Source organism: Bos indicus x Bos taurus, chromosome 24, assembly GCF_003369695.1.
Source record: "Bos indicus x Bos taurus breed Angus x Brahman F1 hybrid chromosome 24, Bos_hybrid_MaternalHap_v2.0, whole genome shotgun sequence".
Classification (NCBI taxonomy): Eukaryota; Metazoa; Chordata; class Mammalia; order Artiodactyla; family Bovidae; genus Bos; species Bos indicus x Bos taurus.
The window spans coordinates 60,944,009-60,961,301 of record NC_040099.1 but is presented as its reverse complement, the minus strand read 5'-3'; the positions used below and the strand labels follow the sequence as shown (position 1 = coordinate 60,961,301).

The 17,293-nt window shown below is 47.0% G+C and overlaps 1 non-coding gene across 1 annotated transcript; it reads right to left on the bottom strand.

Moving 5' to 3' along the window:
• Positions 1-2,607: 2,607 nt before the first annotated feature.
• On the bottom strand, positions 2,608-2,678 carry TRNAC-GCA. The gene has a single exon. It is a non-coding gene; the product is annotated as a tRNA-Cys (tRNA).
• Positions 2,679-17,293: the final 14,615 nt, after the last annotated feature.

Here is a 17,293-nt window from a genome sequence, read left to right as displayed (position 1 = left end):
ATAAATGTCTCCAAAGATATTCAGTGGCACATGATCAAAAGAGCTCTCTGGGCCTTCCTGAATCGTGGTTTTCAGCTATTCCACTTATACACACACCCTGTGGCTGGGCTACTCTGAATGAGAGCTTGACAATTCAAGCCCATCTGTAGGAAAAACTTCTTTATTCAATAGCATACCAATAACCTCAGATACGCAGATGACACCACCCTTATGGCAGAAAGTGAAGAGGAACTAAAAAGCCTCTTGATGAAAGTGAAAGTGGAGAGTGAAAAAGTTCGCTTAAAGGTCAACATTCAGAAAACGAAGATCATGGCATCCGGTCCCATCACTTCATGGGAAATAGATGGGGAAACAGTGGAAACAGTGCCAGACTTTATTTTTTTGGGCTCCAAAATCACTGCAGATGGTGGCTGCAGCCATGAAATTAAAAGACGCTTACTCCTTGGAAGGAAAGTTATGACCAACCTAGATAGCATATTCAAAAGCAGAGACATTACTTTGCCAACAAAGGTCCGTCTAGTCAAGGCTATAGTTTTTCCTGTGGTCATGTATGGATGTGAGAGTTGGACTGTGAAGAAAGCTGAGTGCCAAAGAATTGATGCTTTTGAACTGTGGTGTTGGAGAAGTGTCTTGAGAGTCCCTTGGACTGCAAGGAGATCCAACCAGTCCATTCTGAAGGAGATCAGCCCTGGGATTTCTTTGGAGGGAATGATGCTGAAGGTGAAACTCCAGTACTTTGGCCACCTCATGGGAAGAGTTGACTCATTGGAAAAGACTCTGATGCTGGGAGGGATTGTGGGCAGGAGGAGAAGGGGACGACAGAGGATGAGATGGCTGGATGGCATCACTGACTCGATGGACATGAGTCTGAGTGAACTCCGGGAGTTGGTGATGGACAGGGAGGCCTGGTGTGCTGTGATTCATGGGGTCGCAAAGAGTCGGACACAACTGAGCGACTGAACTGAACTGAACTGAACTAAATGTAGACAGGTGGCGATTTTTCTGCTTTGACAACCTCAAAGGTGCTACTGTCCAAAAGAAGTTCTGTTCCTTTGGAATTAAATTCTTAGTATATAGATTATAGAAAAAGAAATAAAAATTTAGCTTCACTAATAGACTATTTTTCCACTACCTTAGGCAAAAATCCAAAAGGAGAGGGGAGAACAAACTCATTGCTGGTGGAAATGCTAAGCAGTACAGTCTCTATAGGTGGGCATTTAGCAATAGCTGGCAAAACCATATGCATTTACCTTTTGATTCAGCTTATAGAATCTATTCCAATGATCTGCTCTCAAAAATAAGAAATGAATATGCACAAGACTTTTCACTATAATACCACTTATAAAAGCAAAAGACTGGAAATAGCCCAAATGTTCATCAGTAGGGACAGACACGAGAACACTAGAGCAGTCCCCATGTTCGAATGCTGGCAGCCAGAAAGGAAGGAGGGTCTCTTCTGACACGGAGAGGGAGCTGTTTCTAGGTGCAGCTGAGCTGCAGAAATGTATGTAATTATTTTTTTTCTAAGAGGGAAAATAATGAAAAATATATTCATATATATTCAGGTACATGTTTTCTTATATCAAAAAACTGAAGGGGACATCAAAGCCCCCCAAAACATATTATGATAGGAACAGGGATACAAGAGAGGGAACAGGAATGACAGCCGGACTTTCCTTGAGATATCTTGTTTGAAGACTTGTGGACCCAGCGGGGAAGGAGAGGGTAGGTGGGATGGCTTGAGAGAGTGGCTCCAGAACACACAGATCGCCACATGTGAAACAGACAGCGGGGGAAGCTGCTATGATGCAGGGAGCCCGGCCCGTGCTCTCTGCCAGCCAGAGGAGCGGGATGGGGCAGTGACATGTTAAACAGACAGTGGGGGAAGCTGCTGTGACGCAGGGAGCCTGGCCCGCGCTCTGTGCCCGCCAGAGAAGGGGACGGGGCAGGAGGTGGGCAGGAGGCTCTGGAGGGACGGGGCACGCACGTGCCTATGGCTGATTCCCATTGCAGTAGGGCAGAAGCCGACATGGCATAAACCGGTCACCCTCCAATAAAGTGTAAAAATTAAATTTAAAAGATCGCTTGGTTTATAGTTATGACCTTTACCTATGTATATATTTAACAACACAAAAGCAAAATTAAACCAAAATGGGGAAAAAACACAAACTCAAAAGTAAAAGGAAACAACTGACCCTAACGGTTAATCACACGGAGAGTCGTCTTTGCAACTGACTTTAAGACACAATTATTATATTATGGTATGTATACATGTATACTGGAGAAGGAAATGGCAACCATTCCTGTATTCTTGCCTAGAGAATCCTGTGGACAGAGGAGCCTGGTGGGCTGCTGTCCATAGAGTCGCATAGAGTCGGACACGACTGAAGCGCCTCATCAGCAGCCACAGCACACACACACACACACACGTAAGTATACACACACACACACGTAAGTATACACACACACATACACCTGTGTACTCAGTCCCTTCAGTTGTGTCCGATTCTTTGCAACCCCATGGACTGAGCCCGCCAGGCTCTTCTGTCCATGGCATTTCCCAGATAAGGATGCTGGAGTGGGGAGTCATTGCTTCCTCCAGGGGATCTTCCCGAGCAGGGATCGAACCTGCGTCTCCTGCACTGCAGGCAGATTCTTTACCACTGAGCCATCAGGGAAGCCCCATACATATACCTATGAACTCCTAAATGCCAACAAACAGAAATCAGAACAAAAGACCTCAGAAGAAATCTTAAAAGTATTTTCAGTAACCATATTGTTGGTAATGATGTGGTATTGTTATTTTGAACCAATATTTTGAACGTTTTCTAGAATAAAACAAGTAAGGAATTATACTAATGTCATTAGGAAGCAAGATTTTCAGTATAAGAGAAAAGAACATGAAAAGTCAAAGAAGCAAAAACTGTATGAGCCCAATTCTGAATTGCAAATATCAGTATGAATTCAGAATGTACAGTATCTTTTAAAAACTTGCTTCCTAGATATTCCATTTAAAAAGTTTAAAAACAGTGATGCTCCTCATGAGGACAGGAGCAGAGGAAGGCAGGCTGTCGGGGAGGGGAAATGCCACTCTCCCACAAGCAGAGAATCAACTGAATAAATAAATAATTGAGCGAATGCAGGAATAAATGATCGATCCAATGTATTTAACCTCCATCTCATGCCTCATAAAAGGCTGGAAACTTGGGCCAGAAGAGTTTGCTTTCACAGCAGAGCTTGACCAGGACCCACACCCGCTTGCTTCTCTCTTGTCTGGAAGGTACCTTCTCAATATACTGAACATACTAAGAGATACGCCTGATGACTAGAGCAATCTGTCTTCCCTTTTGGAAGGCTGGAAAATAGGAAATTCCAAAAATGTCAAGTTGGAAGGTTATTTCATAACTGATGTTTCAGCCATCTCAGCAGATTTCCTCAACTGTGATTGTCAAGGGCTCCACATCGCTTCTGCCAGAACCTTTTCATTATCACACCAGCCATATTTCTGAATTTCAATTTAAATTCCTACAGCATGCAAGCACTTGTCTGCATAAGACGACAGGTGGCAGCTATTAGTTACACGGCCATCACGCGCTGTAATGCCAAAGCCCTGCCAGGAATATGCTCCTGTGGTTTTTCAGGGAAATTCTAGGAGTCTGAGCATAACTTTTAAAGAGCTACCTCTTCAAGGAACTGACTCCCAGAAATATCCTTAAAGGGGATCCTTGGGGAACTGCCTGCACAATAACGATGTTGCTACTTGACTAACAAGAATACATTTCAAGGAGGATTTAATTGAATAGCTGAAAGGAGTCTTTTAGAACAGGGTCTGCCTCCCTGAAAATCACCTGGAGAAGGCAACTTCTATAATCTGAGATGCTTTGATGAGTCCTCCAGCACAGGCAGGAAAAAGGAAAAAATACCCAGTGTGATGACCTTCTACCAGGACTATAGATTTTTCACTCTAGATTGAAATCTTCAAAGCCTATGGCTTCATCAACTACCAATTTATTTGAGTATCAAGCTGTGAAGACATTGAAATCAATTATGTTGGCTGCAGCGATTAACGTGTGTCTAGCCAACGCTGGCATATAATGACTGCTTGTAACGCTTGCTGTCACAACCTTTTTATCATAAACGATATCCTCATTAATAACCAAACTCATCCCCATGGCTGTCTAACGGCCAGGAGGTCGCCCAGTCAGCACCCACACCTCGAGCTAATGCATCTCTCCAACGGCTCTCTTTTAGTTTTTGTACATTTTTCTTCCAATTTTGACAATTTTTCATTTGTCACTGTGACTGAGAAAGGAAATACAATGCATAAAATATAAACTTGGCAAAAATGTCAGAAGAGCCAGTGCTCAAAAAATGAAGCATGATGTTTTGGTGGCAAATGTTAACACAGGCTCACAGACTTCAGACCAGAAGAGATACAGAGATGGTTGTATGATTGCAACAGGATTTCATCTCTAGAGGATCAAGGAGGTCAACCTAGCTAGGAGACCTGTGGGAAATCAGATATGCTATCAAAGACACGAAATTAAAAGACATATGTTCCTTGGCAGAAAAGCTATGACAAACCCAGCCAGCATATTAAAAGGCAGAGACATTACTTTGCCGACAAAGGTCCGTCTAGTTAAAGCTATGGTCTTTCCAGCAGTCATGTACGGATGTGAGAGTTGAACCACAAAGAAGGCTAAATGCCAAAGAAGTGATGTTTTTGAGTTGTGGTGCTGGAGAAGACTCTTGAGAGTCCCTTGGACAGCAAGGAGATCCAACCAGTCCATCCTAAAGGAGATCAGCCCTGAATATTCATTGAAAAGACTGATGCTGAAGTTGAAGCTCCAATATTTTGACCACCTGATGCGAAAAGCCCACTCATTGGAAAAGACCCTAATGCTGGGAAAGACTGAGAACAGGAAGAGAAGAGGGTGACAGAGGATAAGATAGGCAGCATCACAAACTCAACGGACACGAATCTGAGCAAGCTCCAGGAGACAGCAGAGAACCGGGAGCCTGGCATGCTGCAGTCCACGCGGTCACAGAGTCAGACACAACATTGCAACTGAATAACATCAATGACACAGGCACAACCTTCGAGATCAACGCTGTGCCGCAGAAGGTGGAGATGATGGCTGGTGCCGGCGAGCATACGGCACCACTACCCACACACGACTTCTGAGCACTTGAAATGCAGCTAGTGCCGCGCAGCAGATGAATCCTCAACGTGATTTTACATCAGTTAGATTTAAATGGCCAGACCAGCTCTAGATCATTAGGTCCTCATGGGGGAAAGGTGTGCACCTTTGGTCTGAGAGAAGGAGGGTCACGTGAGACCTTCTGGAAACCTAACCATTTACATATGGCTATGGCAGGGCGCAGGTAGCCTAACCTGGGTATGTCTGGAGACTGGCTTCCCTGTGCCGGGGGCCCCGACCCACCTCAGAGTTACACAGGGTGCTGTATGGCATCCTCAGATCCAGGTTAGCACAGCCTGGTCCAGGGATGTTTCTGAACTTGGTGCTGAGGAATGGAACAGGGTCAGGCCCAGATATCTCGAGGAGTCACCCTGGAGAGCAAGAGAGACTGTCCTCCACCCAGGTATGGGAGTCAGAATTAGACGCACATGGAGGACTTCCAGGTCGAAAGTAGAATGAGGGCATCTCGTGTGCATGCTAAGTCACTTTAGTCGTGTCCGCCGCTTTATGCCCCACGGACTGTGGCCCGCCAGGCCCCTCTGTCCATGGGATCCTCCAGGCAAGAATGCTGGAGTGGGTTGCCCTGCTCTCCTCAGGAATCGAACCCGAGTCTCAGTCAACCTGCACTGGCAGGCGGGTTCTTTACCACGAGCGCACGTGGGAAGGCCCGGGGACCATTACTCCTCCGCCCAGAGACTGAGGGCGCTGAGGAAAGGAGGAGTGGCCGTGACCCCCGAGTTAGATTTCCGGAGCCCAGCGGGGTGCATTCCTCTCCCAGCCCCTCCCCACGCGGCACCCAGGCGGATGTTCCGATAGGACAGAAGGCGCTGGCCGTCAGGCTGAAGACCTCCGCGCGCAGCTCTGGTCAGGAAGGACGCGGCGGCCCCGCTGAGGGCCCCGCGGCTGCGACAGCAGGCAGGGAGCGGCCAGGGCACCGTCACTGGCGACGGAAAAGCTGAGGCCTCTCCCCACCTTTTCCGGACAGACTCTCATCCCCTCGGGGAGGCAGAGGGGCGGCCCACACCCGGGCTAGTAGTGAACTTCTCACCGCCCTTGTCAAGCGGAGGCTCAAGGTCACGTTTAATTTGATTTAGAAAAAGCGATGCAGTAACGGGGCACGTTTGGCTCCTGAACGTGAGCAAACCCACACCTGCTCGGAGACACGGCCTGGTTGGCTTCTCAAGCAAGTGTTCTGACCTGTCGATTCTCCCATCACGCCGTCACATCTTTTCCCAGAGGCCTGCTGCTTACAAAATGAATTCTCTTATCTCCCAGGCTCGAGGTCCTTTTCTAGTTTACAGCAGGAAAAAAACGTCCAAAAAAATAACATGCGGAGACATGCCTGTGGTTTGGGCCGTTAATCACAGGACCCAGCGGGCGGGTGGGAGCGCCCAGGCTCCTGGGTGAGGAGCCCCCTCTCCTGAGAGAGAGGGACGTTGTGCCTTCAGGTCAGGTGTGAGCCCCACCCGGAGCCCGTCCTCAGGCCTGGGCAGCCTGGGGCTCCACAGAGTGCCTCCTCCTCCCAAGGACCGGAGGGGTGGGAGCTGGAAATGCAGAAGCAGGACGAGGGAAGCGTCACCGCCCCCGGGGGGCTGGGTAGCTGAAAACAGTGGGTCCCGTCAAGCAGGACCTGGACGGGCTCGTTTATAAGCAAGAGCGCACTTTATTTAGAGCCCCGGGGGACGGTGGCCCCTCTCCGAAGGCAGTGCCATCACTCATTTCCACCGGAAAATAAACCCTCCCCCGCTCGGTCCACGCAGAGGGCCGGGAGGTGCGGGCGGGGCCGGAGCGGCTGGCCGCCTGTGCCCACCCCGGGCGGCCTTGTGCGCGGAGGGGGCTCGGCCCTGCTGCACGGCCCGGGGCTGGGAGCTGCACCGCGCCCAACGGGACCCAGTCGGCGGTAGAGGCAAAGCAAGTCCAGAGACGGAGAGGCACGGCCTGGAGAGACGATTGGCCAGGGCAGGGGAGGCCATGGAGTGAGCGGAAGGACAAGAGAGGCTGCGGGGAGCCCGCCCGCCCGCGGGAAGCCCGCTGTGGAGGCCCGGGTTCTGTTCACTTAGGTATCTGTACTCTGCAGGTGCTAAGAATACTGTTTATTAGGTGTTTGGGCTTCCCACACGGCGCTGTTGGTAAAGAACCCAGCTGCCAACGCAGGAGACCTAAGAGATGGAGCTCTGTCCTTAGGTGGGAAGATCCCCCGAAGGAGGGCATGGCAACCAGCTCCGGTGCTCTTGCCTGGAGAATCCCATGAAGAGAGGAGCCTGGCGGGCTACGGTCCATGGGGTCACAGAGTGGGAGCCGACTGAAGGGACAACAGGCACATTAGGGTTACAGGCTGTGCCTGGCACCCCGGGTGGTTTACATCACTTCTCAGACAGCCTGTATGTTCTGTTCCTATGCTTGTTTGGGGGCTGACAATTCAAGTGCAAAAGGGAAAGATCACAAGGGCTTTAGGTGACAGCACCATGACCCCAAGTCTGAACCAGGGGTCTGCCTACCCTCCCGCCCACCCAACCGCATGGCAGCAGGCCGGCTGTGCTTGTGCCTGGACACACACAGACACACAGGCGTGCAGCCTCGGAGAGGTCTCTTTTGGGAGGGACTGGACAGTGGAAGCCCACTGGGCCCCTGCCCTGGGGCTGTGCAGTGGAGAGATGAGAAGAGCTCTGGGAAGCAGCCAAATCAGCAGGACCAGCCTGGGGGCAGGGGGCGGGAGACCTCCTGAGCTCGGGGATTCCCAGAGATGCTGGGAAGGGCCCATGGAACCTAAGGTGCAGCTTGGGCTCCATGTTTTGCAGTATTTCTTTGATGGATTCTGGATTTTGTGTTGTGCTCAACTTGTTGTTTAGTTGCTAGGTCGTGTCTGACTCTGCGGCCCCAGGGACCGTGGGACTCCAGGCTCCCCTGCCCTTCAGTTAGTGCAAACTCACGTCTAGGAGTTTGCTCAACCAGATAAAAACAAAAGTTACCAGAATATTTCTCAGCTCTTATCAGCTGTTTTAAAAGAATCTGTGTGGTACCATATTGCATTTCTGTGTCTTGTTTCTTGTGTTCAACCCTTTTCTGCGATTCACCCATATTATTGTGTGAAGTGTATATTCAGTCTCACCGTCACAGTGTCCCACGGAAGGACTCTGCCAGTCCTTTATTGTTAACGGACATTTGGGTTGTTTGCACTTTGGGACTGTTTTGAGGAATGGTGTTTGGAGCCTCTTTGCCTGTGTGTCCTGGTGCTGGTCTGCAAAGGTGTCTCTAGGTGGACAGCTGATGCTGAACTCTGGGTCCCGGGGAATCATCTCTTCAGCTTTGTCCTGACACCAAACTGCTCTCCTCGGTGGGGGTCCCTGACTCCCATCCCCAGCACAACGTAAAAAGTACCCGCCCCTCTGTGTCGTCGACAACTGAGACTGTTAGAACTGTTCAAACTCTGCCCATCTGTCGGGTATGTAACGATCTCCCACTTTAGTTTTGTGTTTTCTTGATGAAAAGTGACATTGGGTCACTTTTGACATATTGATCAACTCTTTGGATTTTCTCCTTTTAAAGTAATGTTTTGTTTACTAGATTTTTTTCTTATTGCCAGAAATCCTTCATATATTTTGAATACTAGTTTTTCATTAGCTACATGTATTTCAAATTTTTTCCCGTCTGGTTTTCATTTGAACTCTCTTTATGATGTCTTTTGATGAAGAGACATTCTTTCAGTGTAGTTGAATTTGCCTTTTTTTTTTTAATGATCAATGCCTTTTATATCTTCCTTATGGAATCCTTCCCTACAGTCATGACAGTGACTCAGAATCCTTGGGCGGATCAGTTCCAGGACCTCTGAGAGAACCAAAATCCTTCGATTTTGTAGTGCCTGAGCTTTTCTGGGATTCCAAAACACCAACAGACCTGCCTCTTGGTTCCCCCACTACCAACAAAGGTCTCAACTTTTTCTGATCTGCTACCAGTCACCCACCATCTGCAGCCAGTCATATGCTTTTCAGCTTCTGAATGTTGGTGCTTTCATCTGCTTTGCCTGTTATCTGTGTGTGTGTGTGTGTGTGTGTGTGTGTGTGTGTGTGTAAGCACACGAGCACACATACTTTTATTGTCACCATGGTGGGTTTCAGGGGGAGAGGCAATAAATACAAGTTCAAATCTCTGTGTTTAAATAGAAGTCACAGCAACATGGCTTATGACAGCAAGATAAATTGGAAACCTAAACATCCACCCACAGAAATAAAACAATTAGGTCCACGCAGTGGATACCACACAGCTACACAGCACTGCGTTGCATAGAGGCAGGCGAGTGTGGTGGCGAAGAACACAGAGTCTGACACTCGGCCGCTGTGTAACTCCAGGAGCGTTACTTTACCTCCCCCTCCAGCTTCCCCATCTGTAAAATGGGATTACATTTTAATCTATGTAGAACCGTTGGCAGGATTAAAAAAGTTAATATTTGTAAAGAAAGATGAGGAATTGCACATAAGAGTGACTACTCTTATTAATAAAACAATGAAGTGCATTTATAGATGAAGACAGGGTTCTCCAAGGTGTATTAATAAACCAATGAAGTGCGTTTATAGATGAAGACAGGGCTCTCCAAGGTGTATTACCAGCTTTAAAGGTGAAAAACAGTATGTAGGAAAAACATATAAAAACAGTATGATCACACTTTCAAAAGGACAAATGTACATAATAGGTACGCAGAACATTTCTGAAAGGATACTCAAGAAATTGTGAGAGTGGTTATCTTGGGGTAAAAGGTAGAAGGGATTTTGAATTTAATGTCTTTTGGTATTCTCTGATTTTTTATGTGTGCTTAATACTGTTATAATTAAAAATAAGCAAATTAAAATGTGGATAATTGTTGAAACTAGGAGTTTGTTATATTAGCTCTATATTTGGGTACCTTAAAAAAAACTTTTTAAATAAATTAAAGCAGGTAAACCATCTTTGTTAGATACTCTCCAAAATTCAGAGTTGAATAACCGGAGGCACGTGTGCTGTGCTCAGTCGTTAAGTCGTGTCCGACTCTTGGTGACCCCCTGGACTGCAGCCCACCAGGCTCCTCTGTCCGTGGGATTTTCCAGGCGAGAATACTGCAGTGGGGTGCCACTTTCTTCTCCAGGGGATCCTCCCGACCCGGGGATCAAGCCTGAGTCCCCCACTTTGGCAGCAGGTTCTTTACCACAAAGACACCTGGAAGACCCAGTTGCCTCACTTGCCCAACTGCCTCCGCTTTTCTCAAATGTTGCTGTAAGAAACGGTCACACGCAATTTACTTCTGCGGTTGCCATAAAAAATTCTCCACTGCACCATTCATGTAAAGCCATCTGAAAAGTTTGTTTTCACTTATAAATGCACGTAAATTAAGCATTTCCCTCAATTTCTCAAGCTATTAGGAAGCTCAGACGTGGATCCATAACCCAGACATGGTGACTCGGTTCACCAGCATAGCTGGCCTGCTTGCATTCTCTTTATTCCTTAATCTTTATTTCCTATTTCATTACATTTCGTGTACATCTATTATTGTCTCTTTGAATCCTTTTTTTTTTTTTTTTACTTAGTTGATTCTCTTAAAAGTTTAATAGATTATACCTGCAGAGGCACCTACTTCTTGGGGTGACTGAAGTCAGGATATCTTTCTTCTGCAGGATCACCAAGAACGGTTTCATGAAGACGTGGCATTTGAACGGAGCCTTTGGGGACAGATTGGGTTTGACAAACATGGGGAAGAATGTTACTGGCAGAAGGAGGTATAAATAAAAGAGCTATGGAAAGAGTGCACAGGCCATTTTGGGAGGATAATAGGATTTCACTGGGCCAAGCCATGGATGTAAGGAGATGAAGGGTGGCCATGCTGGAGACATGGGTACGCTCAGGTCAGAAGGAATCCACACACCAGGCTGACGAATTCGGTGCTATGGTGTAAGAGAAGAATTTTTTTCCCAGAATAGGGAAAACTATTGCATATTTTTAGGCAGAGGACAGAAACTATCAAGACAGAGTTTAAAGACAAAGCTCAAATAGTACAACTGCTCTAGCAAGGCCCAAGGTGATGTAGCAGGAAATGAGGATCAAAGCGTTAACCTCGGAACTTAGCATCACCGACTGAAAGGACAGGAGTTTGAGCAAGCTCTGGGAGTGGGTGATGGACAGGGAAGCCTGGCGTGCTGAAGTCCCTGGTCGCAAAGAGTCGGACACGACTGAGCAACTGAAGGAACCTCAGAAAGACCATGGTAGAAGAGCCACAGATAGTCTCAGAGACCAGGTTCTCCCCACGCTCTGCCGTTCTGGGTGCTTAAATCAAGCTTTTCTTTAGGGGAACCTTGGTAAACACTAAACAAGCAATACCACACATTTCTGGAGCAGGAAATGGCAACCCACTCCAACATGGTTGCCTGGAAAATCCCATGGACAAAGAAGCCTGGTGGACTACAGTCCATGGGGTTGTAAAGACTTGGACGCGACTGAACATCACACATGTAACCACAGCACTAAAATGGATTCCTGCCCAAGAGGTGATGAGGGGCAATTTTGGTTTTGGTTTTCACAAAAGACTTCCAGCCAGCATCTTTAGAGGGAACATGTATGTGTGCTCAATCGCTCAGTCGTGTCTGACTCTTTGCGACCCCATGGATTGTAGCTCACCAGGCTCCTCTGTCCATGGGATTATCCAGGCAAGCATACTGGAGTGGGTTGCCATTCCCTTTTCCAGGGGATCTTCCCGACCCAGGGATCAAACCTGTGTCTCTTGTATTGCAGGGGGATTCTTTACTGTCTGAGTCACAGGGATATAACTTAAAAACTCGCCACTTTGAGATAATAGCGACTCACTGGTGGAGGCTGCAACCGTCAGATGAACCTTTGGGGGAAGGAAGAGATGACACTCCTAGGAAAGAACTTCATGAAGATAAAAACTTTCTAAACACAAAGACCCTGATTTGAAAAGGTACATGTGCCGCAACGTCACAGTAGCCTTATTTACAACTGCCAAAATAGGGGAGCAATTTAAGTGTCGGTTAACAGATGAATGGGTAAAGAAGATGAGATATATATATGTAAAATAGGATACTACTTAGCCATAAAAAAGAATGGAATCTTGCCATTAGCAACAACATGGATGAAAATAAACTAAGTCAGAAAAATGCAGATACTGTTAATATCACTAAGCAGCCTCACAGTTACAGAGATCAAAGTGGATAGAGGACAGAGGGAGGGGCAATACAGGCGGGAGGGGAGTAAGAGCTACAGACTGGTAGGGATAAAATAAGCCACAAGAGTACAGTGTACAACACGGGGGACACAGCCAATATTTTACAAAAACTTAACTGGAGTATCATCTCTAAAAATTATGAGTCACTATACTGTATACCTATAACATACGATATCGGAGAAGGCAATGGCACCCCACTCCAGAACTCTTGCCTGGAGAATCCCATGGACGGAGGAGCCTGTTGGGCTGCCGTCTATGGGGTCCCACAGAGTCGGACACGACTGGCGAGACTTAGCAGCAGCAGCAGCAACATACAATATTGTTCTTCAATAAAAACGTAGTAAAAAGATCACAGAGTACTGAAGAGATGCGAAAAGTAAAATGCAGATTACTTTTTCTTCGAGGCATTTACCTCCTATGGAATATTTATTGCTGACTAGAATGAAAAGATAATAAAACATTCCCATAAAACAAAAATAAAAATAGAACTTTCTAATGGAGTGATCGTTAGACCAGTTGAATCCACTGCTCGGTCTAGGACGCAGGCATTGGAAAACGTGAGACAGTCCGATAAACGGGCCTCGTGACACGATGAAACAAGTAGGGCGTGACGCCCAGGAAGCTTTCTGCCTAAAATAATTACACCTCAATCCAACTGTGCGTCTTGATATAAACATTATTTTACAGAAGAAACAGTAGGAAGAACTAGTTAAATGACAGCCTGTGGAAGGAATCAGATAAAACCAGCGTGTGCAACATTCTACAGGATAAGTGACCCATTTTCAAACAAATCAATGGCATTATTTTTTTTAAGTCTATAATAGAATAAAAAGGACTAGAGACATAATACTAAAATTGAAACAGTGACAGAATTTATTTCCTTGGGTTCCAAAATCACTGGGGACAGAGACTACAGCAGTGAAATTAAAAGACGACTGATCCTTGGAAGAAAAGCTATGACAAACCTAGACGGCATATTAAAAAGCAGAGACATCACTCTGTTGACAAAGGTCTGGATAGTAAAAGCCATGGTTTTTCTGGTAGTCATGTGTGGATGTAAGAGTCGAACCATAAAGAAGGCTCAGCGCCAAAGAATTGATGCTTTTGAACTGTGGTGTTAAAGAAGACTCTTAAGAGTCCCTTGGACTGCAAGGAGATCCAACCAGTCCATCCTAAAGGAAATCAGTCCTGAATGTTCACTGCAAGGACTGATACTGACGCGGAAGCTCCAATACTTTGGCCACCTGATGCCATGAACTGACTCGTCAGAAAAGACCCTGATGCTGGGAAAGATTGAAGGCAGGAGGAGAAGGGGATGACAGAGGATGAGATGGTTGGATGACATCACCGACTCAATGGACATGAGTCTGAGCAAATTCTGGGAGATGGTGAAGGACAGGAAAGCCTGGTGTGCTGCAGTCCATGGGGTCACAAAGAATCCAGTCCATTCTGAAGGAGATCAGCCCTGGGATTTCTTTGGAAGGAATGATGCTAAAGCTGAAACTCCAGTACTTTGGCCACCTCATGAGAAAAGTTGACTCATTGGAAAAGACTCTGATGCTGGGAGGGATTGGGGGCAGGAGGAGAAGGGGACGACAGAGGATGAGATGGCTGGATGGCATCACTGACTCGATGGACATGAGTCTGAGTGAACTCCGGGAGTTGGTGATGGACAGGGAGGCCTGGCGTGCTGCGATTCATGGGGTCACAAAGAGTCGGACACGACTGAGCGACTGAACTGAACTGAGCAATTGAAAAACGACAACAACTCAAATGCAGTATATCAAAGAGCTGAGAGCTTCTGGACAACGACCTCCCCTGAGCTGAGGCCGGCGCAGGATCTGGGGGCTGCGGCCCAGCCGTCTAGCTGGGCACAGGGACCTCTGTGTGATGGGTAGGAAGCTATACCGAGGGGGTGGCCTGGGAGCTGGGACCAGGGGCATCTCAGTCACGCCCCCAGGTCCTGAGTTCATCGACGAGGGTGCCGGCTGCTCCCCACCTCACACACCCCATGTCTGGCGCCGGGTGCACCCCGAATTCTCAGCACTCAGCACTGAATCCTCAGTACTCAGTACTCAGGGCCTCTCTCTGTTCTTTATTTTTAGCCACCTGCATGGCTTGTGGGACCTTACTTCTCTGACCTACGGGAATCCAGAATCTAAGGACATCTCGGAGTCTTAACCACTGGGCCGCCAGGGCATTCTCTCTCTCCACTCGTTTGAAACCACAGATTACATTGTGCTCTGAATAATAAGTAAAATTAGTTTGCAGTAACTATAGCACTTTCCTTCTCATCTTTAACATGATATAAAAATTTATGCAAATTATCTTTAATAATCAAATATTTATATAACACCTGCTGAGACAACAACCAACAAATAGAATTAAGACTTTCTGAGGTGAACTATTTCAAATCCTGAGGGGTGCAGAACTCTGAGGCTGCATTTGGCGAGTGATTTATTTGGGAGGCACTGGCGGGGCTGGAGGGTGATGAGGGCTGTTCGTGGCTGATGACAAGTCTATGGAGTGGAGGTGAGTTCACATGCATGCGTTACACACCAAGGATATGTAAAGATGGATTTTCCTGGTGGCACGGTGGATAAGGATCCACCTGATGCAGGAGACACGGGTTCGATCCCTGGTCTAGGAAGATTCCACATGCGGTGAAGCAACTCAACCCGTGTGCCCTAACTGCTGAGCCCGTGTTCCAGAGCCCGTGCTCCCAACAAGAAAAGCCATTGCAGTGAGAGAGAGACCCACGCACAGCAACCCAGCATAGCGCCCGCTCGCTGCAACCAGAGAAAGTCTCTGTGTGGCAACACAGCCTCGGTGTAGCTAAAAAATACATAAATCAATAGTTTTTAAAAAAGAAGTCTTTAAAAAGGAGGTGGGGATAAGGTAAGACCAGGACAGAACTGGTTGATTATGCAGAGGGATCTGTGTAGTCCTGTGCGGGCTTCTAAATTCTCGGGAGCAATGCCGTCCCCGGCAGTTAAGGCAGGAGGCAGGAACCTCCCACTCCTCAAATAAGATCACATTTACAGGTTTCAGGGGTTAGAACTTCAATATTTTTTGCGGGGGGAGACAACACCCCAATGACCCACCTATATGGGAAACATCTTTCTTCCAGAGTGATCCCTGAGTCAAAGACTCAGGTCTCCATCTAAAATGGGTTCTCTTGTCCCTGATATACTAGGGGGAAAGTGACCCCCAAACTCCAAAGCTTCAGTGGTTGTCCACTGTGCTGACTTCCAGCTGGGGGCCAGAAGTCATCTTTGGGGGCAGATGATTCTTTTGCTTTGGGAAAAATACAGCGATTGCCCGTTTATGCAAAGTAAAACAAACATCCCTACTAAGAAAGGGTGCATGCGTGCTAAGTCACTTCAGTCGTGTCCGACTCTACGACCCTATGCCCGCCAGGCGCTTCTGTCCATGGGACTCTCCAGACAAGAATACTGGAGTGGGTTGCCACTTCCTTCTCCAGGGGATCTTCCTGACCCAGGGATCGAATCCACGTCTCTTGTCTCCTACACTGGCAGGCGGCTTCTTTACCACGAGTACCACCTGGGAAGCCCCCTGAAAAGAGTGGCTCAAGATAAAAGGAATTCTATGATAGTGTAAAAATCTGTCTTCGCCAACCTGCAGATTGTTTCTGGGGGAAGTGGAGGAGCCTGGATTCTAGGTAGAGTAAAGATGGTTCCAAGTGCCTTCCTTTGCTTGGGGTGGGGGTGGGAGAAGTGGATGTGAGGGTGTGGGTGGGAGTTACAGGCCGTGCAGCATGGAGCCAGGCTGAGGGCGAAGGGAGAAGTCACCCTGAGGGTACAGGGTGCCGGAGCCGGCAGTGTGGACTTGCAGTAGACGATGGCAAACTGGTCGTGCAGAATTCTGGAAGCAGATAATCCATATGCATCCTATGGAGAGCTAACTTTAAAAATCAACCATTTCCTACAAGAGCACTGACAGCAGCCCAAGGTTACCATTGTTCCAATTTTGGGTTTGGTTTTCCCCAGAGCATAGGAATCTTCACATTCTTTTCAAGACAACATTAAGGAAGATGAAAGTTTCCTTTTAATGAAAATATAACCTCATTTGAATGTTTAAAAATATCCCTTGAGCACAGGATCAATTGCTAGCCTACTTACTGCTTCAGTATTGAAGATGTTAGCGGTAAAGTTTTAATTACATAATAAGAGGGGAAAAGCCATAATTTAAGAGTGCAATTACCCAGAAGAATTTATCTCATTATCAACTTCTTTGAATAGATCTAAAGCCCACAGAAGCCTTGCTTTTAGGAAACAAAACAAACTCTGCTCATCATCAGCAACTATTTTAAACTGCGTTTGGAGTCAGCTTGTGGACAACATCAAGTGCTGGTGGGAGGACGGGGGCAACTGGCTCGAGTACTTTGCTGTGTTGCGAACACACACTCGGCAGACAGTCCAGCAACACCGCCCCTAGGCATTTACCAAGAGAAGTGAGAACTGTGTCCCCACAAAAACCTGTATGTAAAGATTTACGGCAGCTTTATTCATAATTACCCCAAACTAGAGAAGACTCTACACATGGACATCACCAGATGGTCAACACTGAAATCAGATTGATTATATTCCTTGCAGCCAAAGATGGAGAAGCTCTATTCAGTCAGCAAAAACAAGACCAGGCGCTGACTGTGGCTCAGACCATGAACTCCTTATTGCCAAATTCAGACTTAAATTGAAGAAAGTAGGGAAAACCACTAGACCATTCAGGTATGACCTAAATCAAATCCCTTATGATTATACAGTGGAAGTGAGAAATAGATTTAAGGGCCTAGATCTGATAGATAGAGTGCCTGATGAACTATGGAATGAGGTTCGTGACATTGTACAGGAGACAGGGATCAAGACCA